This window comes from Protobothrops mucrosquamatus, unplaced genomic scaffold (assembly GCF_001527695.2).
Source record: "Protobothrops mucrosquamatus isolate PMUCROS unplaced genomic scaffold, P.Mucros_1.0 scaffold260, whole genome shotgun sequence".
NCBI lineage: Eukaryota > Metazoa > Chordata > Lepidosauria > Squamata > Viperidae > Protobothrops > Protobothrops mucrosquamatus.
Window position 1 is genome coordinate 307,739 of NW_015386607.1, and position 22,383 is coordinate 330,121.

Consider the following 22,383-nt stretch of genomic DNA (forward strand, 5'->3'; position numbering starts at 1 on the left):
TCTTAAAGTAATATTTTCAAAATAATGGAATAACAGAGTTGGAAGGGACTTGGAGGTCTTCTAGTCCAACCCACTGCTCAAGCAGGAAACCCTATACCATTTCAGACGAATGATTGTCCAATCTCTTCTTAAAAACCTCCCTTATTGGAGCACTTAAAATTTTTGGATGCAAATTCTTACACTGATTAATTATTCTAACTGTCAGGAAATTTCTCCTTGGTTCTAGGTTAGTTCTCTCCTTGATAGTTTCCATCCATTGCTGCTTCTTCTGCCTTCAGGTTCTTTGGAGAATAGGTACCTGTAGACAGCAGAAGACAAAAGAAAGAACTGGAGAAAATCATAAAGTCTTGCAAATAGAAGTAGAACTGTGGCAAACATAAAGCAATGATAATAGCAATATTAATAGATGTTTTGGGGACAATCCCAAAACATCTTGAACACCATCAGCAGTGCTTTTTTTCTAAAAAAAAAAAAAAAAAAAAAGGTGCCGGAACTCACACACGTCATACAACCCACCTTGCCTACCCTATAAGGTTCTATCCAAAAAAAGGTGCCGGAACTCTGTTCTGGGCATTCTATGAGAAAAAAAGCTCTGACCATCAGCCTTGAAAAAAATCAACCTCAGTGGATAGACAATGTGCAAATACATCTAATTCATAAAGTATAAAACTTTGGCAACACAACATGTAATTTTTGCATCCTTCACTTGAACAAATAAAACTTAACTGAAATTATTTATCCAACCAGGACAAAGCTACGGAAACCTTGTAGTTAATTAACATAACAGCTGCAAACATATACCCATTTTATGCTCCTGAGAACCCTAACAGTAGCATTACTAAACTATATATCCATCACATATGGCTACAACTGATCTCTTCTTTCAAGACTATAACATTCCATTTTTAAAATGTCATTTTTCTTTAACTGACAATTCATGCATATTTTGAAAAAAATGTAGAGAGTTGGAATGACATTAGTCTGGGATGCCAGAAGCCAGATGTGGTGAGAGAAATTGGGAAACAATGATGGGAAATAACAGACATTTCTACTTTCATTCCCCACTCCTATTATGTGATATACTCAAAATAAGCCATATTGAACAACATTGTCTGAGCCATGGAAAAAAGAGGGAGGAAAGGATTTCACAGTTATGAATACAATCAACACCATCAATTTTCAATAGTGCATTCTTTTATTATTTTTAGGCTTCCTTCCTCCTTTTGTAGGAAGTGGACAATTTTTAATGCTTGTCTAAAAAAATACAAAATTATATTCATTACTGGAAACATAGAAATGATAGTTAGGGAGAGGAGAAGATATATGATACATCAATGAACCCTATTCAAACATTCAGAAACTGTTTTAATACATTCCCAATAGTATCACCTCTCAAGAGCTGCCCAAGAAACCAAAGCCAATGATTTCTGGTTCCAAAAAAGAGTCATCTTAACAAAACTTGGCACAGCTAGAAGGAAATATAATGATACCATTTTGCCATGGATGAGCTTCTTGCATACAGTTAGGTGGAAGACCAGATAGATCAAATTGTTGGTGTTGAGATTCTGTTCTCACCATTCAGAACAGTAGTTGGTTTAGCAAACAAATAACATAAATATAATGTTTGTAGATCTCTTCTTCTACAGATACAATAAACTTACTGATCAATAATTTGCTCAGTCTGACCCATATTTTCTACGAATTCAGGCAGACGTCTTTCCTCTGCTCTATATTTGTCATGTCTTGGTGTTTAAGGTCCTTTCACTTCCTCTTTACACTACTCTGATATAATAAGGTGGCAAAATACCACAGAGAATGATTTTGGGGCATCAAGATGCTTCTGTGGAGATGGAATTACCTAAAAATAACTAATGACATTCTCAGTTAGACTGCATTATTGATAATATTGCATGTAAAATCCCCAAGAGAAGCAGAAAAGCAGGCACTAGTCCATTTTTCCAAATATCTGGCCTTATAAGGCTTATTTTAAAAGCTCGCCTTTTCTTCTTAAATGGACAATATTTTTATCACTGAATTGCTGCTGTCTTTAAAAAAACTTGCCTTATTATGTTTCTTTCATTTTGCATAGATTTGTAGCTATGGTATTTATATTTTTATGGGTCTTTTGGCATTTCAGCCAATGAGCCTCTCTGATTACAATTTTCACTCTTAACAACCCTTTATTTATAACTTCCCCGACTTCTATTTTTCAGGCTTGACCTAAGTACGTTTTACCACATGGATGTGGAATTTCATTTACTCTTGAGAGCCTTGATGACTCATTAGCCAAGATGGATCTCTAACTCTCATTAATGTACTTCTTACTGTAATTTGCAGACGATTAGATAAGTGTCTTTTCTCCCTTTCTTTAAGAGCCCACACAGTCCTGTGATGAGTCTAGAATTATTATAACAGTTGGATGTTTTAAATAATTTCTTTCCAGCCTGTAAGCTTTGATGAGGACATTTCCTTTGTCTTTTTTTATTGTGGGGGAAGAGAAGAGAAGAGAAGAGAAGAGAAGAGAAGAGAAGAGAAGAGAAGAGAAGAGAAGAGAAGAGAAGAGGGCTACTTTTTATGTGGATAGTTGTTTCTCACACTGAAGTCACTAACCTATATCAAATGCTGTCTATAATACCTTTAATACTCTGAGATTCATAATTCTATTTCAAGATTCATTAAGTTTTCTGACCAGGAGCCCACTTACAAAACTACCTCAGGAACAATGCATTTTCTGTTTGAGAAATCAAAACATGCATACCACTTTACCATCTCTGATTTTTGGACCTGCTTTTGATTACTGATTGAAACTCCCCTCTGTTCTTCATTAAAAGGCTGTGAGTCTTTTTAAATGCTTATTTACAGTGGCAGTCTTGAGGGACTTTAACTACTTATGGCTCCAAATTTCTTTCAACATAAAAGCCAATCTATCCATATTTGGCTTACTTGCTGGTTGAGCAGTTGGCCATGTTTTGATCCTGCCTAATGTCTGATATTTTAATGAATCTTAACTGTACCAAGAAAGAAAAAAGGCTGAAGAATTACAGCTTGTCTGAAATAATGATTTATTTTCAGGATTTTGTTGTTGACTTGAGATGGCTTTTATTGAGCCAAAATCTAGAGGAGTACAAGTCAAGCTGAGTAAATAAACACTGGGCAGAGAATATACATGGAGTCAACATAGCAGTGTGTTCATGTCCCACAAAGGGACAGGAAGGCCGCAGTTGCAATATATCAACCACAGTTATATCTGCAATGGCTAAAGGGAATGACCTTGATGGACAGGAGGATGAGCACTACCAAGGCAATGGAGCTGCCTAGAGTCACATTATAAGAGAGATGGGTAACATAAAATAATAATAAATAAAATAAATAAATGGACAGATCAGTGGGGCTTGAAACCAGGCCAAAAAATTTATTTGAGAACATGTATCAGACAAGCCTCTCCTTAGTTCACATAAAAGTAAAGGGAGGGAGGGGAAAGCATATTCAGACTTGCAAGATTCTGTTATTAGAGCTGTTACAGTTAACAATAGTCCTGACTTACATGGTACTGTTCAGAAAGATTTAGGCATGCTTTGAGTTTGCTTGCCCTTCAAGGATAATGGTGTAGGGCTTCCATTTCCTTTGCTTTTTTCTGGAAAGAGTGATCCCAGTTAGGAAAATTTTGGAGGAATAAACATATTTGATTGTTATTATTGATGAATCCCCAAATGCTTATTTGAAATGAAAAGTACTGGCCCATCTCCACAGCTCAGTCAAGGAATTTTTTCTCAAAGATGGAAAAATTGCATGTAGCATATTTATTTCTTGTTTTGGACAGTTGAACACACACACAAACACATATGCACACACACAAGAACAGGACAAAACAAAAAGTGTAGGAAATTATAATTTTCCAATATTCCAATAAGTGGTCAGAGAACACTAAATATACTATATCACTAAACAACCTGAAAATTATTATTAAACAATGCAAAATGCAAATATGAAAAGCAACAAACAACATAATCTGAATCATAAAATGAAATATGAACTATGATCAGTTATTTTTAAAATAACTACTAATATACAAAAAGACATAGGAATAAAATAATAACAATCAATGAAACTTTATTAGGAAACTACTTGCTTTCCTCTCATTGTATTATTATTCATTGCAATCATATCTATAAGTAGTAGGAAATGTTTCTGATTTCTAGTTAGGTCCTTTCATCTATTATTTTCCCAATTACAACCTTAAGTATCTAACTTTAGTTTATGTGATACATCAGGGGCCATTCTTGCTTGAATTTGGCTAAGTTACTGCAGTGAAAACATACCTTTAGTTTCACCATTGTGGTATATTCTCCAAGTTCAGTTTACCAACACAATTTCATCAGCAATGTGTAGTTTTTTCAATGTTGTGCTACATTTGTTCTTTTCTCCATCAACATATACCTGATTCAATTTCCTTGAACGTAGATAAATTTTGTTATGCTGCCTGTAAATTTGGTTAGACTTTTATTATCCACTGATGAACTCACTGCCAAATATTTTATGTTGTTTTGTTTGACTTTTTTTAATGTGTTTTTGTTTGCAATTTTGTGAATGACTATAACAAAAATATTCATTCAAGATGAGATTGTGGTATTTTGTTTATATGTTCTGGAATAATTAGTAATAAAGTATTGAGGTTTCAATTCAAATTTTAAGTTTTTAGATTTTTTTGTATAAAGCTATTTCTAATACATTTGATTTTTTTAACACAACATCTTACATACAATGAACATGACATTTCCATCTATTTTTGTCATTATTGATGAAGTTATCCAAAGGTGCTTTTTCAAAAGGCAATTGCACTTCATTTTGCTTGAAGACATTTCACTTCACACCAAAAAGCTTCTTCAGTTCTCTTGGATGAGAAGCAAATCGTCTTCAAGAAAAACAAAGAAAGTCCAGTTGCCTTTTGAAAAGGCACCTTTGGGACAACCAGACCTGGATGACTGAAAATCTCCATAGATATTGATGGAGTTATGTACAATCCATAAAATATTTTACATCAATTTTTACTTTATTATTTGGAGTGAATTTTATTCATTTTTTTCAAATTTTCTCCTACTTTTGTATTGTAATTGTTTCTTTAAACTTTTGCATTTGTTTTATCATGCAAGTTTTGATTTGTTCTGCCTCTGTGCTATATTTTAATAACACATTACATATGAATCATAATATGTCTTCATTCAATACAAACATTCAAATTCTGCCATATTTCTTTAAGTTCCTCCTTCCCCTCCCCAAAACACTTTTAATTCTTCCAATGATTTGTAAGTGCTTCAGCCATAATAAATTCCTAATTGCATAATTCTTCCTGTGTATTGAATCTATTTCTGAAATCTTAATGCAGCATATCTGTATATATGTTTGCATTTTCCTTGCTATAATTATCCCCAAAATAGAACATGTCTGAAGCCGAAGCTAATGGTAAAATTGCTGGACTTATTATTTAATGTGTTTCACATTTTTTATCAAACTATGTCTTATAATGTGTGTATGGCATATTGCATATGTAAATAATAATAGTCACCTTGCTTGTAAACATACACATGAGCCTTGATGCTAGCAGAAAAAAATGCAGTATAATTGTGATGTATCACCTCTGTATAATCCAATAATATTCACGAAAGTATAAAAATATTATTTTGTCTTTACCTTCCTGTTCCTTGTTATACATATGCATTAGAGAATTTAATGTTCAGTTTGTTTTCTTTATTCTGGACCATTCTGTTTACAACCCAAAATCGTCATATTCTGTCATCTTTGTTGTTCATAAATCTATAGCTATCCTTGAACCTGGCCAATATTAACTAATCTCTTTTGAGCCTTTTTTTATATGAGCAATCCATACTGGTACATATTTCTGATGAGACCAGCCAATTTTCTCTTGCATCATATCCAGTGGTGGGATTCAGCCAGTTCGCACCAGTTTGGCAGAACCGGTAGCTAATTTTTTTGTTGACCAGGCCCAGAACAGACTTCCGGAAGCGGCATCCACACAGAGAACCGGTTGTTCACATATTTGAATCCCACCGCTGATCATATCTATGCTGATTGTGATTGAAGACTGAAGTTTAAATAAATGCAATTGTTAAACAAATGCTCTGCTTGCTCCCTTCAGTTCTACAAGTCTCTGTCCCAGGGCAGGTTCCCCAGTTAACTTATTTCAGGGTCAAGCTAGGACATGACTAGCACAGACAAATTAGTGGAAGAAATTCAGGGCAAACAGGCAAATCTACAAAAGCAGCTGGTTCCAGGCAGAGCCAAATGTCTGTAAATATATCTTAGGGACCAGACTAATAGCCTTATCCTTTTTCTAAGAGCTGGGATCCCGGAGCCAAAGAAAACAGACATTTTTCAGGTATGCTGCATTCCAAATAGGAAGGTTTGAAGAGTTGTTCCCCCTGTACCTCTTTCCCAATAAAAAAGGAGGCATAATAAAGTTTCAAAAACAACAGGATTGTTTGGCTGTCATTGAACTCTAAAAAATTCTGATCTGACTATTTCAAGGTTACTGCCTACAATCCAGAGTTACCATGAACCAAATAAGCAATGCTTCTGTATTTGGGATGTGCAACAAAAGAAAGGTTAATGGAAAAACAAACACCGCAAAACACTATTATGATGGCTAATTTTCCATTTTTAAGAGAAATTGAATAATTAAAGTTCAAGTGAGTGGGGAGCTGAGTTCCATTCCAGGCTGATATAGGTTTGATAAGGATTTACAATTCAAGATGCAGTGCCCAACAATGCTTGAAGGATGAGGTCATTTCTTAATTATGTTAGTGTGTAGTGGATATACATCAAATCCACATCTTCATATATTCAGAATTTACTGTGCCCCTTCCTTGACCCTGACATTTTTCCCCCCAGGCAACAGACAAAAGAGGATAAATATTCAAAGCAGATTTCTTTCTCTGAATTTCACTAGTAATTCAAACAGATGACAAAGCTTTAGTCATTATTTCTAGCTATTGGGAAGAACTATAATTATTTTGGGGAATACTCTGGAAAATAGTGATCTATTTGCAGCTTGTGAAAGGAAAAATGACCCCCTCTGACCCAGGCAAAATGGAAGCCAGAAAAACACAAAGGAAGCTAGTAGAAATAATTTATCTGTTTTATTATATCCATATTCAGCTCATCCTTGGGTAGCTCAGAAAAAAACTAATGCAGATTTCCAGGAATGCCCCAACCACATCCACATCTGCTTAGCTTTAGCAAGGCCCTGAGACCCTCTGACTTAATATTTATTATCTCTAGAAGGTCCAACAGTGTTTGTTTGCTTCTCAATTCCAGTCCTATAAGTGTGCCTGATAGAGGAAGAGATCTTATGTTACATTTGAAGACTGCTCAGAAATTTTGGAAATTGAAGTCCACAGGTTGTAAAGGAGCCATAGTTACCCATCCATGCTTTAAGATAATTTATAAAGTACAGTTGAGTAATTAAACTTTAAATGTTTGGTGCTATTAGATGTGAAAGTATGACATTTCTCAGAGAAATATGTGAGAAGAGAAAATATAGAACTATCCTAAATAATGGCTGGATTTACCCAATATGCTAAAATACTTTGTTTTACTACAGTCTATTGACTGAATTATATTTTACCTAATATTTAAATCATTAAACGTTTTAAAAATTCTGTTGGCTTAGTTTATAGTGACTTCTGGCTGTTACAAATAAAAATACCGGGATCAAAAAGGTGACGTTGTTCAATGAAGGAGCTCAGAGCATACTATCTCTGCCAGATCAAACTGGTTGGATAGATATTTGGGAGACAGCCAACTCATCAGGCAACAAAGCTTTATGCCACAACACTGCCTTGATGACACATAATTAATCAATCAATGCCATGCAGGGCTTTATAGGTAATGACTAACACCTTGAACCACACCTGGAAGCAAACTAGCAATCAGAAAGCTCATGAAGCAGAGGCATTACATGGGCATACTAAGGAATTCCCATCATTACTGCTGCATTCTGGACCAGTAGAAGCTTTTGACTGGTCTTCAAGGACAGAACCACCTAGAGTGCATTACAGTAATCAAGTTGTGAGATAACCAGCATATGAGTGACCATCTTAGCATGTCACATGAACCTGACAAATGTAGGAGCATCTTGGATGTTTTTGTCAGAAAATGTCTGATGCTTTGCTTTTTCTCCACCTGTCTGTGCAAGGGCCTTCACGTGTATGTACTGTGGCTATCATCTTCCTTTCTTTTTAGGCTTTAAAATAGTACTAGGTTTGAAGTAGTGTAAAATATTAAAAATGGTGGCTAAGATACCAAGATAGTTGATAGTGCTGCCATTGGCAAATGATGAGCCTTACAAAAACAGTATAATAACAAAACAAAAAATAAGAAAGGCTATGCTAGTCCCATTGCATATGATTAACCCCATTCTGAGATACTATTCGAGAATTGCTTACCCCAAGGAGAAATTTTGAAGAATGATTTTCCCACTCGTTCTGTCCACTAATAGGATAGAAAATGTTGAGAGATTTTTTTGTGCAGTTCCAATTATGTCATCTTCTGTGCCCTGGATCATGAGTCTTATTAGTTTGCTTAATGCTCAGAGATGGCAATGGGTTCCTTTAATGCTCCTGAGGTATTGTTTTACTGCAGTTAATTGAATGCAGAACTAAAACAATTCCATGTGGCCTATAATATAGCAGTGCATTATGCAGCAATGCCAGTTTTCACAGACCACTATATAAGATTTATAAGAAGTTATTTCTAATTGATAAAATTATTTAGAAGCTTCTTAATGTAAGTTTTAATGTAAATTGCTTTCATATCAGGGCAAATTAATGAAGAATCCTTAATTCATTAGATCCTTCCCTACTCTTATATTTCCTTTTTTAAAATTGCAAAGTAGATTTCTCAGAATCACCTGCAATTGGATACTAATTCCACATTCTCAAAGTAGTTCAAGAAGTGTAGCAATAATTCCAATTCTTGTGCTAATAGGTATGAAAATGGACTTCATAAGCTTTAAGAATTTTTTTTTTAGTTGTATGGAACAACAGGATGAGCATGTCCCAACAACCTCTTTTTTTTGGCCATCTGACACACTTCACTGATCTTTTTTTCAAAGGTAGAGTCAGATATCCCCTAAGGAGTGAGATCAGCTAGGTACTAATGGCTATTTTAACTTAATGACTACTTGTCTTCAGTCCCTCAATCCTCCAGGCTCATTGTACTTTAAACTTTTTTAAACCAGACTTTCCCTCTTCCCACATCTTTAAACTGGAGATCAGCTGACCCCCAACTCAGAATCCTGAGTTCAGGAGAGCTATCTGCTCAGCATGTGTTGGAAGCTAGTTGATGATTTTTAAAGATGGCTGGATCCACTTCCAAACTCCATCCCAGCTGCAGGCAGAGTCTTTTTCAAATGAGTTAGCGCTGCATTAAACCCATTTTCCAAGGAAGTTCAGCTAAGAACAAATCCAAACTGGAACATCTGCACAGTGGAACAATAGAGACTATTCTCTTTTCTGCTTCAACAGAACCCCAAATTATCAATCACCATTAGTTGGTCTTGCTTTGCACATATCTGACTCCTAACAGATTTCCCAAAATGATTATATCCTTGGATAAGAAAAACCAAAATCTCTATCATAGCTTAGAAACATATCCCTCAAATTATTTTGTGAATTTGTGACAGGGGACATTATTGAATGCCATTGTGTCATTTTACTTAGGAAGCTTCTTCAGTTCAGAATTAGGGAGTATTCCTGGATTTTAATGATTCATGTTTGCATAAATGAAGGTGAATATATGTATCCCAGGTTAATGTTGCAGGATTCAATCTGGGTTGGTCACTGGAACCAAAAGTTTTGACTTGTCATGCTGAAGCCCATCTTCAAGGAACTTCTCTCTAGCCAGCATTCATGTTTTCTTTTTCTTTTCTGCCTTTTTTTGAATTTGATTCTTTGTTCTTTTGTCCACGTCTTGCTCAAAATTTGATCCTTTTTGTTTTAGTTTCAAGGAAATGTTCTGTTTATTGACAGAGAAATAGAAAAGCAACCAAATTTTCAAGATTTGGTTGGGTTGGAATCAATAATGGCAGGTAAGCAGTTTTCAACATTTAAAAAGAGAGTATGTCTTTAAGATGCATGCTAATACTAACTTAACTACAAAGTTGTGAAGTATGGAAAATGCTTTCAGTGCTATACCCAGTTGAATTCTCAGCACTAAAAACAGTCCCCCCCCCCAAATATATCAGCAGTTAAGCCAGTGCAATAGCACAATAATCATGTGTAATAATACTGGAGACATAGAACTGTCCCAGTAATCAGTGCAGAAGTCTTGAAAAGGTATTCTTCATTTATACAATGATCCAATATTCTCTTTCACAAACTCCACAGAGAAAGTAGATGTCACCATGATACTTCAGACATGTGTTGTCCAATAGTCAACTGTCTGTTTAAAACTAATGTTATCTCCATTTTACTTTGTCCAACTGCTTCTCTGCATGTCAATATTGATTCACTTTGTCTTCATACAGAAAATGTTCTGCAAAATCCTGGGCTAGGCCAGTGCAAATAAAGGCCTGCTTTGTCCTGAATACATGCTGTATCATGAGTTGTTTGCTTTAGTTTTTATGCAATTAAGGAAACTTACTAAATACCATATGTTGTTTTAATCTCCAGCAAAGCAAAGGAATGCTCCCAGTTAATTTACTTATTTTTTTTCATGGACTTATGTAACTCTCATACGGTATACTAATCTCTTTACCAGATCAAACCAGATGGTAAAGGCAAGGTTTTCAATGCTACCATGTTATCTATAAATGAGCATAGTTGTTTTGTTACAGTACATTCTGCTCTACCAGGTGTCCACATTTGGTCACTGAGCTACATTCAGAAAGGATATGGCAGATGAAAGAATTCTCATAGTGGCTTAATCTCCCTCTGCTGGGTTCCCAAATTGATGTCATGCTATTAGGGCTGGGGGTGAAACTATATAACCACATTCATGTACTTCTAACTGTAATTCATCGAGTTCTTTTGAGATAGGAAAAGAATTGGTTCCTTGGAAAGGAATTTATATTCAGTTGGATTTGTAACCTATATTACTGAAACCAGCTGTACAAGTTGCCTGGTCTTCTTAACTACAGATGGACATCTCTGCATTTTTCTTTTTCTTTCTTTTTTAGTTTTAGAGACAATTAGATATATTCAGATAAAACTGAAAATTAAAAAAAGTCTCTGCATATGAAAACAATTTTTATCTCACTGATTTTTTTTCCACAGACAATAAAAGCAATATAATATCAGTTTCTGAAGTTAACATCTGATAAAATTTAGATGAGTTAAAGCATTTCAAAACAAATATATTTCCTGTACACTTCTCACATGAAATCCTTTGCTTTCACCATTTTAGATTTCATCACCATTTCAAGAATATGATGTGCTAAAAACACAAGAACATCAGCAATGCCCTTCAGGATCCCTGGCCCATCTAGTCCAGCAGTCTGCTCTCACAATGGCCAATTTACAAGGAAGCTCAATAGTCTTCCAGCACATGGCCTTCAGAGGTTGTTACACTGAAGACTAATAGCCACTGATTCCCATGCACATTTATTTCAAGTTAAAATCTATTGTATTGTTTAGTATCTGGTTATCTGTTATCATTTCATCACTGCATTTTAAAGAAATACTCTAAGATAGGAACTGCTAGCAAAGTATTTACAAGTCTCAACCTCAAACCACAATGCAAATAAAGTTAAATCTAAGTTTAATTGTTTATTTTTGAAATCCTTGTGCTTAATTGTGTTGAGATTTGAGACGCTATATGTATGGTAAAATAATCTTCTCGCAGGAAGTTGGGCAAGAAAACTTTTTCTAGTACTGTATATGGTATAAGAGATGTTGTTAGTAAGCTTTATTGCAAAGTGCATATGTATTTTCATCTAACAATAAAAGAAATAAATAATGATAATAATGATGATTGATGATGATGATGATGATGATGATGATGATGATGATGATGATGATGATATTAGAATGACCTTGGAGGTCATCTAGTCCAACCCCCTGCTCAGGCAGGAAACCCTATACCATTTCAGACAAATGGCTGTCCAGTCTCTTCTTAAAAACTTCCAGTGTTGGAGCTTTCACAGCTTCTGGAAGCAGGTTGTTCCACTGATTAATTATTCTAACTATCAGGAAATTTCTCCTTAGCTCTAAGTTGCTTCTCTCTCTTTTAGTTTCCATCCACTGCTTCTTGTCCTGCTTTCAGGTGCTTTGGAGAATAGCTTCACTCCCTCTTCTTTGTGGCATAGATTATTTAAAGGTGTATATTCCAAACAGTGGTATGGTTGCATTCTCAGAATGGCACTGGCCAGAAAATGTTATTTCTACACATCTGTGCCATATGACACAATTGGAACAATCTTTAAACCTTCCCTCTGTGCATCTTCATTTTGTGTATTTTTAATGTTTTTAATTATCTACACATACACATTAATTTCAGAAAGTACAGACACCACTGTCATTCTTTTACCACACTTTATATTATAACATCTCTCATGAATGCTGGTTACAAGTTTCCAGGCAGACGTGTGGTTGATCTAAACTTGTGGGATAACAGCATTCAGATATCTGCTTTCAATTTGTGTGCATGTTTTCTTCTGTATTTTCTTTTTATGATACTATTAATTGTTACCAGATATGTTATGAAGCCAACCAGAAAAATATCTCACATTAGATATTGTTGTTTTGTCTACATCACTGGAATTAACATACTCAGATACCTGGTATGATGAAATATAAAATGTTAAGATTGGAAATATATTGGTATAAAACCATGGTCCTCTTTTATGTTGAACATATTCTGCTAATGACTGCCGGGGCAATCTGTTTGGAACTGGGCTTTAAATGTATAACACATATTTACAGCAAGTATAACAAATATGAATATGGGGCATGCACTCCTAGATGAAACATGAACAGTATGTTACACTATAAGAACCATCACAACATTTCACTTGATGTTTCTTCCCTAGATTCATTCCGATATACAGGAAGCAAATATTTCCTGAAGAATCTTAGGAAAGTTTTTAAAGGGGGGATGAAAAGAAAGATTATCTATCCCCCCCCCAAAAGACAATACTTTAAAGAAAGACAATACTTTGCCAAGTTCTTGATTTTAATGGCATAAGTCTCCCTAACTGAATTGGGCCCAATTCTGTGATTTTCTGTCCAGTGGATTGCCTGTCATGCCATTTTTTTTCTCTAATGACCAGCAAATCCAACCCAGTTCTGTCTTTTTTGCTTCAGCTTCTTGTTTAAGCAATTCACCTCTACTAGCCATATCACCCAGAACAACCATTCTCAAGAATTTACCTTCTATCTGCAACAGTTGTTTATGTTGATTTAACAATCCTGTCTTTCAGAAGTAGAGGTAGTCTTCACTTAACAACTGCTTTGAGTAGTACCATTCAAAGTGAAAAAGTAACTTTACAAACAATGCCTATATGTATAACTTTCACAACAGCATCTTTTTCTTTCTTTCTTTCTTTCTTTCTTTCTTTCTTTCTTTCTTTCTTTCTTTCTTTTTCTTTTTCTCTCTCTCTCTCCCTCCCTCCCTCCCTCTCTCTCTCTTTCTCTCTTTCTCTCCTGTAGTCAGCACTACAATCAGTTAGTACATGATATCTTGTGCCTGATCCATTTTCCTCTTTCGCAGAATGGAGACATTGCTTAAAGAAGTGATCTTTTCTTGAGCTACTTTCTCCATAGTGCAGTGCTATCCAAAAGTTAACAAGCTCATCTCTGTAACCTTAATTAGCCAGCTTACAAATACTGCCTGTAAACTGATAAGACTTTAATCAGTTTCACACTTTCAGCTTTTATTTTCCTCTGAAACAGTTTAGGATTCAGAGCACACTAGACAAACAGCTGATGCCAGCACATTCCTTTTTTTTAATGTGTTCCACATTGTGCATTATTTGCTCTCTTGTAATCCCTTCTTCTCCAATGAATGTCAGTACAAACAATTTCTTTTTTGCTAATTATCCCAGCAATACTGTGAGCATTCCAAAAAGACAGACCAAAAAGAAAAGCTGAAGTAAAATCCTAATCTAGGCATGGCCATGTGATTTTCCACTTAGCAACCATGTCACTTGGCAACCAAGTTGCCAGTCCAATTGTGGCCACTAAATGAAGACTATCTGTAATTATGTTTCTTTATATTTTGTATAGCATGCATTTTACTCTACATCCTTTTCTTTTTTTTCAGCATCAACCCCTATTGCTTTCCTTCCCATCTTTCAGAGTGCTATTCCTAGTTTATACAAATGGTAGCTCTTGTCTAGTCCTGTAATAGTAAGTTATAGTAGTCCCTTAATAAATACAAGGGGGAAGCTAATATAAGGCTAATACTTCAGTCTAAAAATTCTTATTTGTATAACTGATCTTAATGGCTTAACAGCATTAACTTAATAGCCATATAATTATACTTAAAATATAGCATGGTTTTGTGTTTACACAATAGATGGCATAACCCATTTTAAATATTAGGGCATGGGCATACATATTTTAAGGCTTGAGAGTTTATTGGAAACTAAAGAGAACATTGCTGCATTTTATGCATAGGTAACCTTCCTAATTCTACTTTTGACTGTGCTGGAATTTCATTGCCTCAGTCTTGAAAATGTTTGTGATTACATACAGTATTTATAGGAAGAGTTTCATAGAGACCCAATTCTCTTAACTAAGTATTTCACACTCTTCATACATTTCATGCATTTACATGAGACACATAGTTCTATTGGTTTCTGCTTCTAACCAGCATGATAAATGACAACAATTGTATGATGCTGTCAAGATGCAAATTCCACACTTGTGTATTTTTATCCTGATATTGGATGTAAGCATGTAACTCATGGGGGTCTGTATCATGATATGATTTTGTTGCTTACTGTACTACTTCTTTCCCAGACAATTATAAATATTCCATTATCAGAATGGTGTTTTTGCAAATTTGATTCATGCAAACATTCTGGATGAGAATCTTTGATCACTGGAGAGATATTTGATGAGATAAGCAAAGATCTCTGGGTAGTGTGATGAACTGTTTTAACAGAACCTGGGAACAAAGAGGAGAGAGCACAACCATTACAGGAGGAAACAAAGCCATTACAGAAAAGATTCCTGATGTGAGGAAGGGGGGATATGTGGAAAAAAGGCCCAGAGTAACCCTGCCTTAATTATGCTAGGTATAAGCTGAGCTGGAGAATTGCTTTGGCAGGCTTTCAAGATTCTGTTACTTTAGTTTGCTGCAATAAAGCTTTCCCCTGAAATCCAAGTGGTTCTTGTTTCCTGAGTTTGCCTGTCTCAAAGTGCCTGACAGACAGGGATTGCTCAGTAAGGGAAAAAGCTGAGCAGTAAAGGCTGACAGGACACCAAGCTTTACTGTGCTCTCTCCTTCCAGGAGAGGTAGACCAGGATTGCCTTTTGTTAAATGCATCATTTCTATCAAGGAAAAGGCTTTCCATTAGGGATTCTGAACATGGTAATCACTTGCAGGACCAAGACAAGCTAAGCCAGCTTCCTCTACCCAAAGCTGGGCAGGACAAATTTGGGTTTACCTGCCAACTGTTCTATCCCAGAGCTGCACTTTTATTGATATGCAGCATCATTACAGCATGAAATCAGAGGAAGCTGCATAACCTAAATCAGACAAGTATGTTGGGCTCTTGTCTCTTCTGCATTTTTTCTGTGTATAGCTTTAGATTAGCTTTGTTTTGTGTGGACCTCTTTCTACATGCTATTTTTGCTACCAGCTGTTTCTACCAATGCTACTTTTAAGGATTTGTCTCCAGTCCAGCAGTGCTGGCTGGTAATAATGAGAGTTGCAATGCATCACATCTGGAGGGCATCAATGAAGAAAACTACTCTGAGGAGAAAGTCAGAAATATAATTACAATTTTTCTCTTTCATATATAGAGAGAAAGAAGGAGAGAGGCTATGAAATGCCATATTTTTGTCCAGGTCCAAGCAGAACATGGGTTATTATTTACTTAATGGCAAATTTTATTTCTTGTTTCTATTTTGTGAATGATTTCACTCCCAGAATTTATGAAGTTACCATTAATCCCCCAATCTAAAGAGAGGAAATTGTTGCATTACATTAATTTTAATTGTTGCATTAAAATTAACACTCTATGCTGCTAAAACAATTTTACTCAGGGTATCATTTTTAGCCTGAATTGATTCAACTCTTAGAAAGGTGAAGACAACGATGGTATATCTCTTTAAAATGTAGATAGCAAACAACAATACAACCATACGAACAACAGATACAAAAATCCACACCTGCTGAGTCAGGAATAATATGGCACTATCACAATAACTTTAGCATAGCCCAGCAAAAAGAAAGCTCTTTTATTTTTGTTAAAATAAATCTGAGAGAAAGAGCTCTGCAAAGCAAACATCAACAGTGCAACTGCTGCCTGGAAATAAAAAAAGAAAAAAGAAAAAGGATTTTGGATCCTTAAGTCAGGAAATAATACAGAAGTGCTGTGCAAACTATTTACAAAAGAGGTAATAAGACACCAAAGTGCTACTGAGGCACTCACAGAGCCGACAGAACAATGGCACAATTCAAAGATGCAAGAGAAAAGGAAGGGAAGGAAAGAAGAGCTGTTGAAAAATATGATCGTCTTGTCGTATTTCCTGCCATTACTCTGCTTTCTGCAATGTGTTTAAAAAAAAAAAAAGCTTAGATCAGAGATTGCTGAATGTAGATCAGGTTTTATCAAAGCTCCTTGCTTTGTCTGCATGTTGAACAGGGAGTCCTTTTTTTAAAAAAAAAAAGCAGAAATAATGAGAGTTTCATATTTCCACAGTAAGTACAAAAAAGGACACCCTGCTCTCATCTTTCAAAGCATTAGAGATCACAACTTATCATGTCCCAGGGCAGCACAGAATTCCTGGATATCGTTGCCAAGGTATGTGAAAACTAACATTCTTAACAACTTTTTTTCCTTCTCTTGAAATCGAACAGAAGGAAATGATTAAAAAATCTTCCTAATGTTCAGCCAGAGAATGAAAGTCTACACATTGTCTTTCAACTAAGCTATAGGCAACCGTGTTAGGACTACAAGTTCCGGCCTGCAAATCTCTGGACAACCACGATATGGCAGTTTTTCTGTGAGATCAACCGAGGTTACCTAGTTTTATTCCTTCAGGTCAAATCAAACCTTTAATATAACAAAAGTTTCATTGCAGTGACTTAGGGACAGAAGAAAAAAAAAATCTCAGGTTTTGAGAAACCTGATCTTAGATTTGGTTTATCTTTTGAGTTGAAGAGATCAAACAAAATTAAAACATACCTGCATTTCTCCTAAAGGATATTATTAGGCAAAATCCTTTTTTGTATATTCAGATTTCAGTATTAACACAAAAAAGTTCAGTATGTCACAAACATGGCAAGTTATCGTAATTGTCTTCAGCTCTTAATGTAGTTAATGGAAATTCATCCATTACATCTGCAACACATAAACTAAAGGACAATTATGGAGGTTATAAATGGAATAAGAACATACCAATTGGTTCCTGCCACGTTAATATTTTGGATTACTGAAGACTGAAATATAGTATAGGACAAAGCTTCATAATTGTTTGTATATGCAATGAAAAAGTGGTGGTATTACAAATGGAACTAATGATTCCTAGACAAAAAACAACACTGCATATTATATAAATAAATTGGAAAAAAGAAAATAAACATCTTCAAAGGGGAAAAACATATTTATAAGTATTTTACAGCAGAAGCTGCATATTCAGATTTTATTCCAGTAAATATGCATAGAATTTGGACCTTGTCAAATATTAAACTTCCAATACAAACAAAACTTGATATTGTTAGAGCTAAAACCCAGATCTTTGTTATCTTTCACACTTGTCTGCTATGTTAGATTCACTATGGATTTGTTCATTCGTTTAATTACCCATGGATGCATGCACACCTTTAAGTCGGTTTTGATTCCTGATGAGTGTCTGGACAAGTCCCTGCAATTTCACTGGCAACATTTTCAGAAGTGCTTTGCCACTGCCTACTTTCTAGAGCTGAAAGAGTGACTGGCCAAAGATGACCCAGCTAGCTTTGTGCCCAAAGTAGGTCTAGAACTTTTGACTTTCCTGGTTTCTAGCGGTTGCCTTCAACCATTACACCAAACTGGCACTCAGTTTGTCCTGTTAAGAGATATAAAGAAATCTACAATGTATTATCTTCAAATATGCTTATTTATTGCATGTATTGAATATATTGCAAAGCAACTTTCTAGTTTTGAAATCTTAACTCTTCAAAATTTCAAATGACTTTAGACATGATTATACAGAGTATTTTTTCATTGAAAGAAAGTTCATTGTGATACACAGTGAGCATCTGAAGAAGAATATTCTAATTTATTGGGGGGAAATTCTTTGTGGTATTAAAAAGGGTAACTGGGAATTAATTAATTAATTAATATATTTTTTTTTAAAAAGTAAGTGTAAGTTCTCACTCATAAAACTAGGAGTGCTGCACTTACTGAGTTGCATATGTATCGCTTGAGTTAGACAGTTGCAAATGTACATACTATTAGCGCAACTGTTTTTTCTAATTGAGCATGACAGTTACACAGCCACTCAAGAGCTGCCCTCCCTACCCCTTGAGTTTTAACTCGGGAGCTACCTCCCACTGTGTTGGTGCAGTGATTATTCATCTGAGACTCTATGCTGTTCCAGCAACAAAGGCAACAGCTGTGGCCCAAGGCAGTCAGGTTTGGCAAGTAGAGTACCCACATGACAACTGCTGGCATGATTTTCTTCCACAACAGCAGCAGCAACATCTGGATCTCTTGACAGCAGTCTAATTTTTCCTTTGGCTGAAAGCCCTACAAACAGCTGTGAAACTGCCTCTATTGCTATCCAGAGATTTCAATGTGGTGGGAGTGACAGGGTTTGGCCTGTCCTCCTTTTCTCTTGCAAAAGTCTAATCAGCAGTTACTGACCTCCATCACATTACATTTGATCAACATAATGCTTGCAGCTGCTAGCCTATATTTTCAGCATAACCTCTTCTTTACCTTGTCATTAGATGGGGCCACTGATGAATCTGGTTTTCTTTGATCACAATGAGGATTTGAATGGCTTCTGGTAGATAATTAAAGTTCTCCTTAGCATGTCATCTGTTGTTGTTTTTTTAAAATTATCTTTTAAAGTTTCCAGTATCAGCTGAATTAAATTTAAAGTTGAGACCTGTTTAACAGAAATCTGCTTTGAAAGAGTAGCAACTTGGAATACTTTAGACTATTGTGCTTCAGCTGGGCAAAGATGTAGAAGTAATAGAGAGTAATTCAACTTTAAAAGTATTACTTATCAAAGATATAGTCGTGATCATGTAGCGTTAGATGGGAAAAATTTCAAACTACTTTTTAGTCTCGGCCTGTATCCCTATACCATCTTTGATGCCCTTCTTTCAATCTGTTCCACTTTCTTCAAATGGCTACAGTTAAATTTAGGCAATGATGCACATTAGGGCAGAAAATTGTAACTTCTCACATACAGTGATGGGGTCTGAGCTGTCTAAACTAACTAGAAAAAAGATCTTAAGATCTCTGTGGATAGGTCAGTAAAGACAGCTCAGGGTGCAGCTGCAGTGAAAAAAACAAATCCTCTGCTATGGATAATTAGGAAAGGAACTGGAAATAAAATTGTCAACATTGTAATGTCCTTATACAAATTTTTGATGCTTTCTTATTTGAAATACTGTGAATAGTTCTGATTATTGTAATAGAATAAAATAAAATAAAATAAAATGAAATAGAAAAGAATACAAAGTGCAAAAGATATCTAAAACTACAGGAGATCTCAAATCCCTTCTTGCAAGAAAAGGTTATGAAGCTTGGAATTCTAGCTGATTAAAAAAAAGATGACAGGGCACTTGATTTTGACATGTATGAAATCATACATGGCATGGAAAATGTGGCCAGGGAGATATTATTATTATTATTATTATTATTATTATTATTATTATTATTATTATTATTATTATTATTATTATTATTATTATTATTATTATTATTATTATTTGCTTAAAAAATTTAAAAGACAAAGAATCATCCAGTGAAGCTGATTAGAAAGAAATGTAGAAGTGACAAAAGAAAATATTTATTCACAATATTAGACTGAAATTATTATTATACTGTATAACACCTTTTTAATATTCGGTCAACTCATGCTGATTATACCTAATATTATTGCCTTCCATTTTCTTCACAACAAATAGCTCTATAAGGTAGATTGGGCTAACAGAAAATGATCCAAGAATGAAAGTTTATCAAACTTGTAGATCACATATCATGGGATGGGATAGCTTAAACTGTATAAGACAGAAGTAAATTCAAATTCAAAATGGTTTTGACAGGTTAAATAAATGGACTTAAAAGAGACAAATGCAAAGTTCTTTATTTAGGAAATGGCAAGGTGTGAGGGATACCTGATTTGGCAATAATGAAGGAAATACTGGCTGCTTGCAAATGGAATATGAGCCAGCAGCATACTGTGGCTGTAAAAAAGGCAAGTATAGTTATTAGTTTCATTAACAGTAGTATAATTTTCAAATTATAAACATAATTTATTCTTTTTTGATCAATGGCAAGTTCTGGATATCGCAAATTGAGACAGAAGCAGAAAAACTTGGAATTAATTTTAAGAAGGACAATGAAGAAGAGTGGGGGATTAGAACTATATAGCATGATATGATATATGTGATGTGAAGGAAAAAGGTATTTTTAACCTTAAGAAAAGATTGAAAGAATATCATATATTAAAAAGTCAAGATCTAAGCGGCACGGTGGCTTAGAGGTGAAGGCTCTCGCCTCCCACTTGTAATGTAGAGAGTTCAATCTTAGGCAGGGACAGATGTTTCTCTATCAGGGCACAAAGAGAAAATATCTGCTGCGAAATCAGCATAGGCATCAGGAGGGGCATCTGGACAGTAAATGCTCAGCTCCACTTAATCGCCCCAAACCGCCCTGAAGCAAGGCATTGCAGGGTTACAAATAGAAAAAAAAATAAAAGGTCAAAGTTTGTTCCCCTGTTTCAGAGTGAAAGACATGGAATAATGGATTTAAGATAAAGAAAGGCAGATTGCAACTGAGTTTTAGGGAAATAATTTACTAACAGTCAGAATAGTTTTGACAATGGATCCATTTTCTTAAAAGGATCAACACATCTTTTTTTGGATGTGTTGAATCAGAAGTTAGAGAGCCCTCTGAGGTGCTTTATTTTGGATTTCTCCTAAGAGCAGTGAGTCAGAATTGATGGGTGAAATTATCTTTTTTTTCTTCCCTTCATTGGCTATATTGGTAGTAAAAGACACTTCACTGCACAGCAAGCACTGATGTGTGCATATGTTTGAGAAAGTGAATCTTGTGACCATGTCATGTTCATCCAAAAATGAATGAGAGAATCAGCATTAACCATGCTAGAAAAGAAACAGATTGTTCTGGAAACTTTCTTGGGTCTATCCATATGGGTACTTTATGAATACCATGGAAAAAGAAGGAACATATGATATCAATTAATGACTTTCAGGGACGGTGATTATTTTGGGAATAAAGAACATCAAGAATAATAAAAATAGACAGGAAGTGTATATGTTCAAGAAATAAAAAATAAAGGAATTAAGGTGTGTTAAAATAAAAAAGAGCCAAAGGGAATTGAAAGAAAATTTAAAAATAGTAAATAAATTAGAAGCTCTGATATTTATATGAAATATATATATTAAAAACTTAATGGTGTATTATGCCCACAGATATGACATACAAAGTACAATGATTCTAAACAATTGTATTGGGATAAACTTTTTGTGTTCACACATTAAATTGTATCTGAGTTAGAACTCAGTTACATCAAAGGTAATTGTTTCTAGAATTAAAATAAAGATTTGTCAATTTTCTCTAAATCAAGGAAGAAATTGTCTGTGGTTCCCCATGTGGAAACAAAATAAAATAAGGAGGTTTTGTTGGCAGGTTCTTTCAACAGTAACAGCAGCATGGCAGAAAGTTCATAAGATTTTTGGTGTACAAAAAAAGAAAACATTTTACAATAAGATTGGAATAGGAAACAAAATTGAAGATGCTGTATTTGTGTAATAGTAAATATGCTGCTTACTGTTTTAATAACAGTAGTAATAGTAGTAGCAATAGTGGTAGTATTAGTACTTTTATTTAGAGTGTACACATACCTTACGGAAGTATCACAACAGTACTAACCTAACAAGTTATTAGAAAGTTATACAACAATCAGATAGTACAACCTATCAAACAAAATTATTTTTCTAATCCATCAAAGT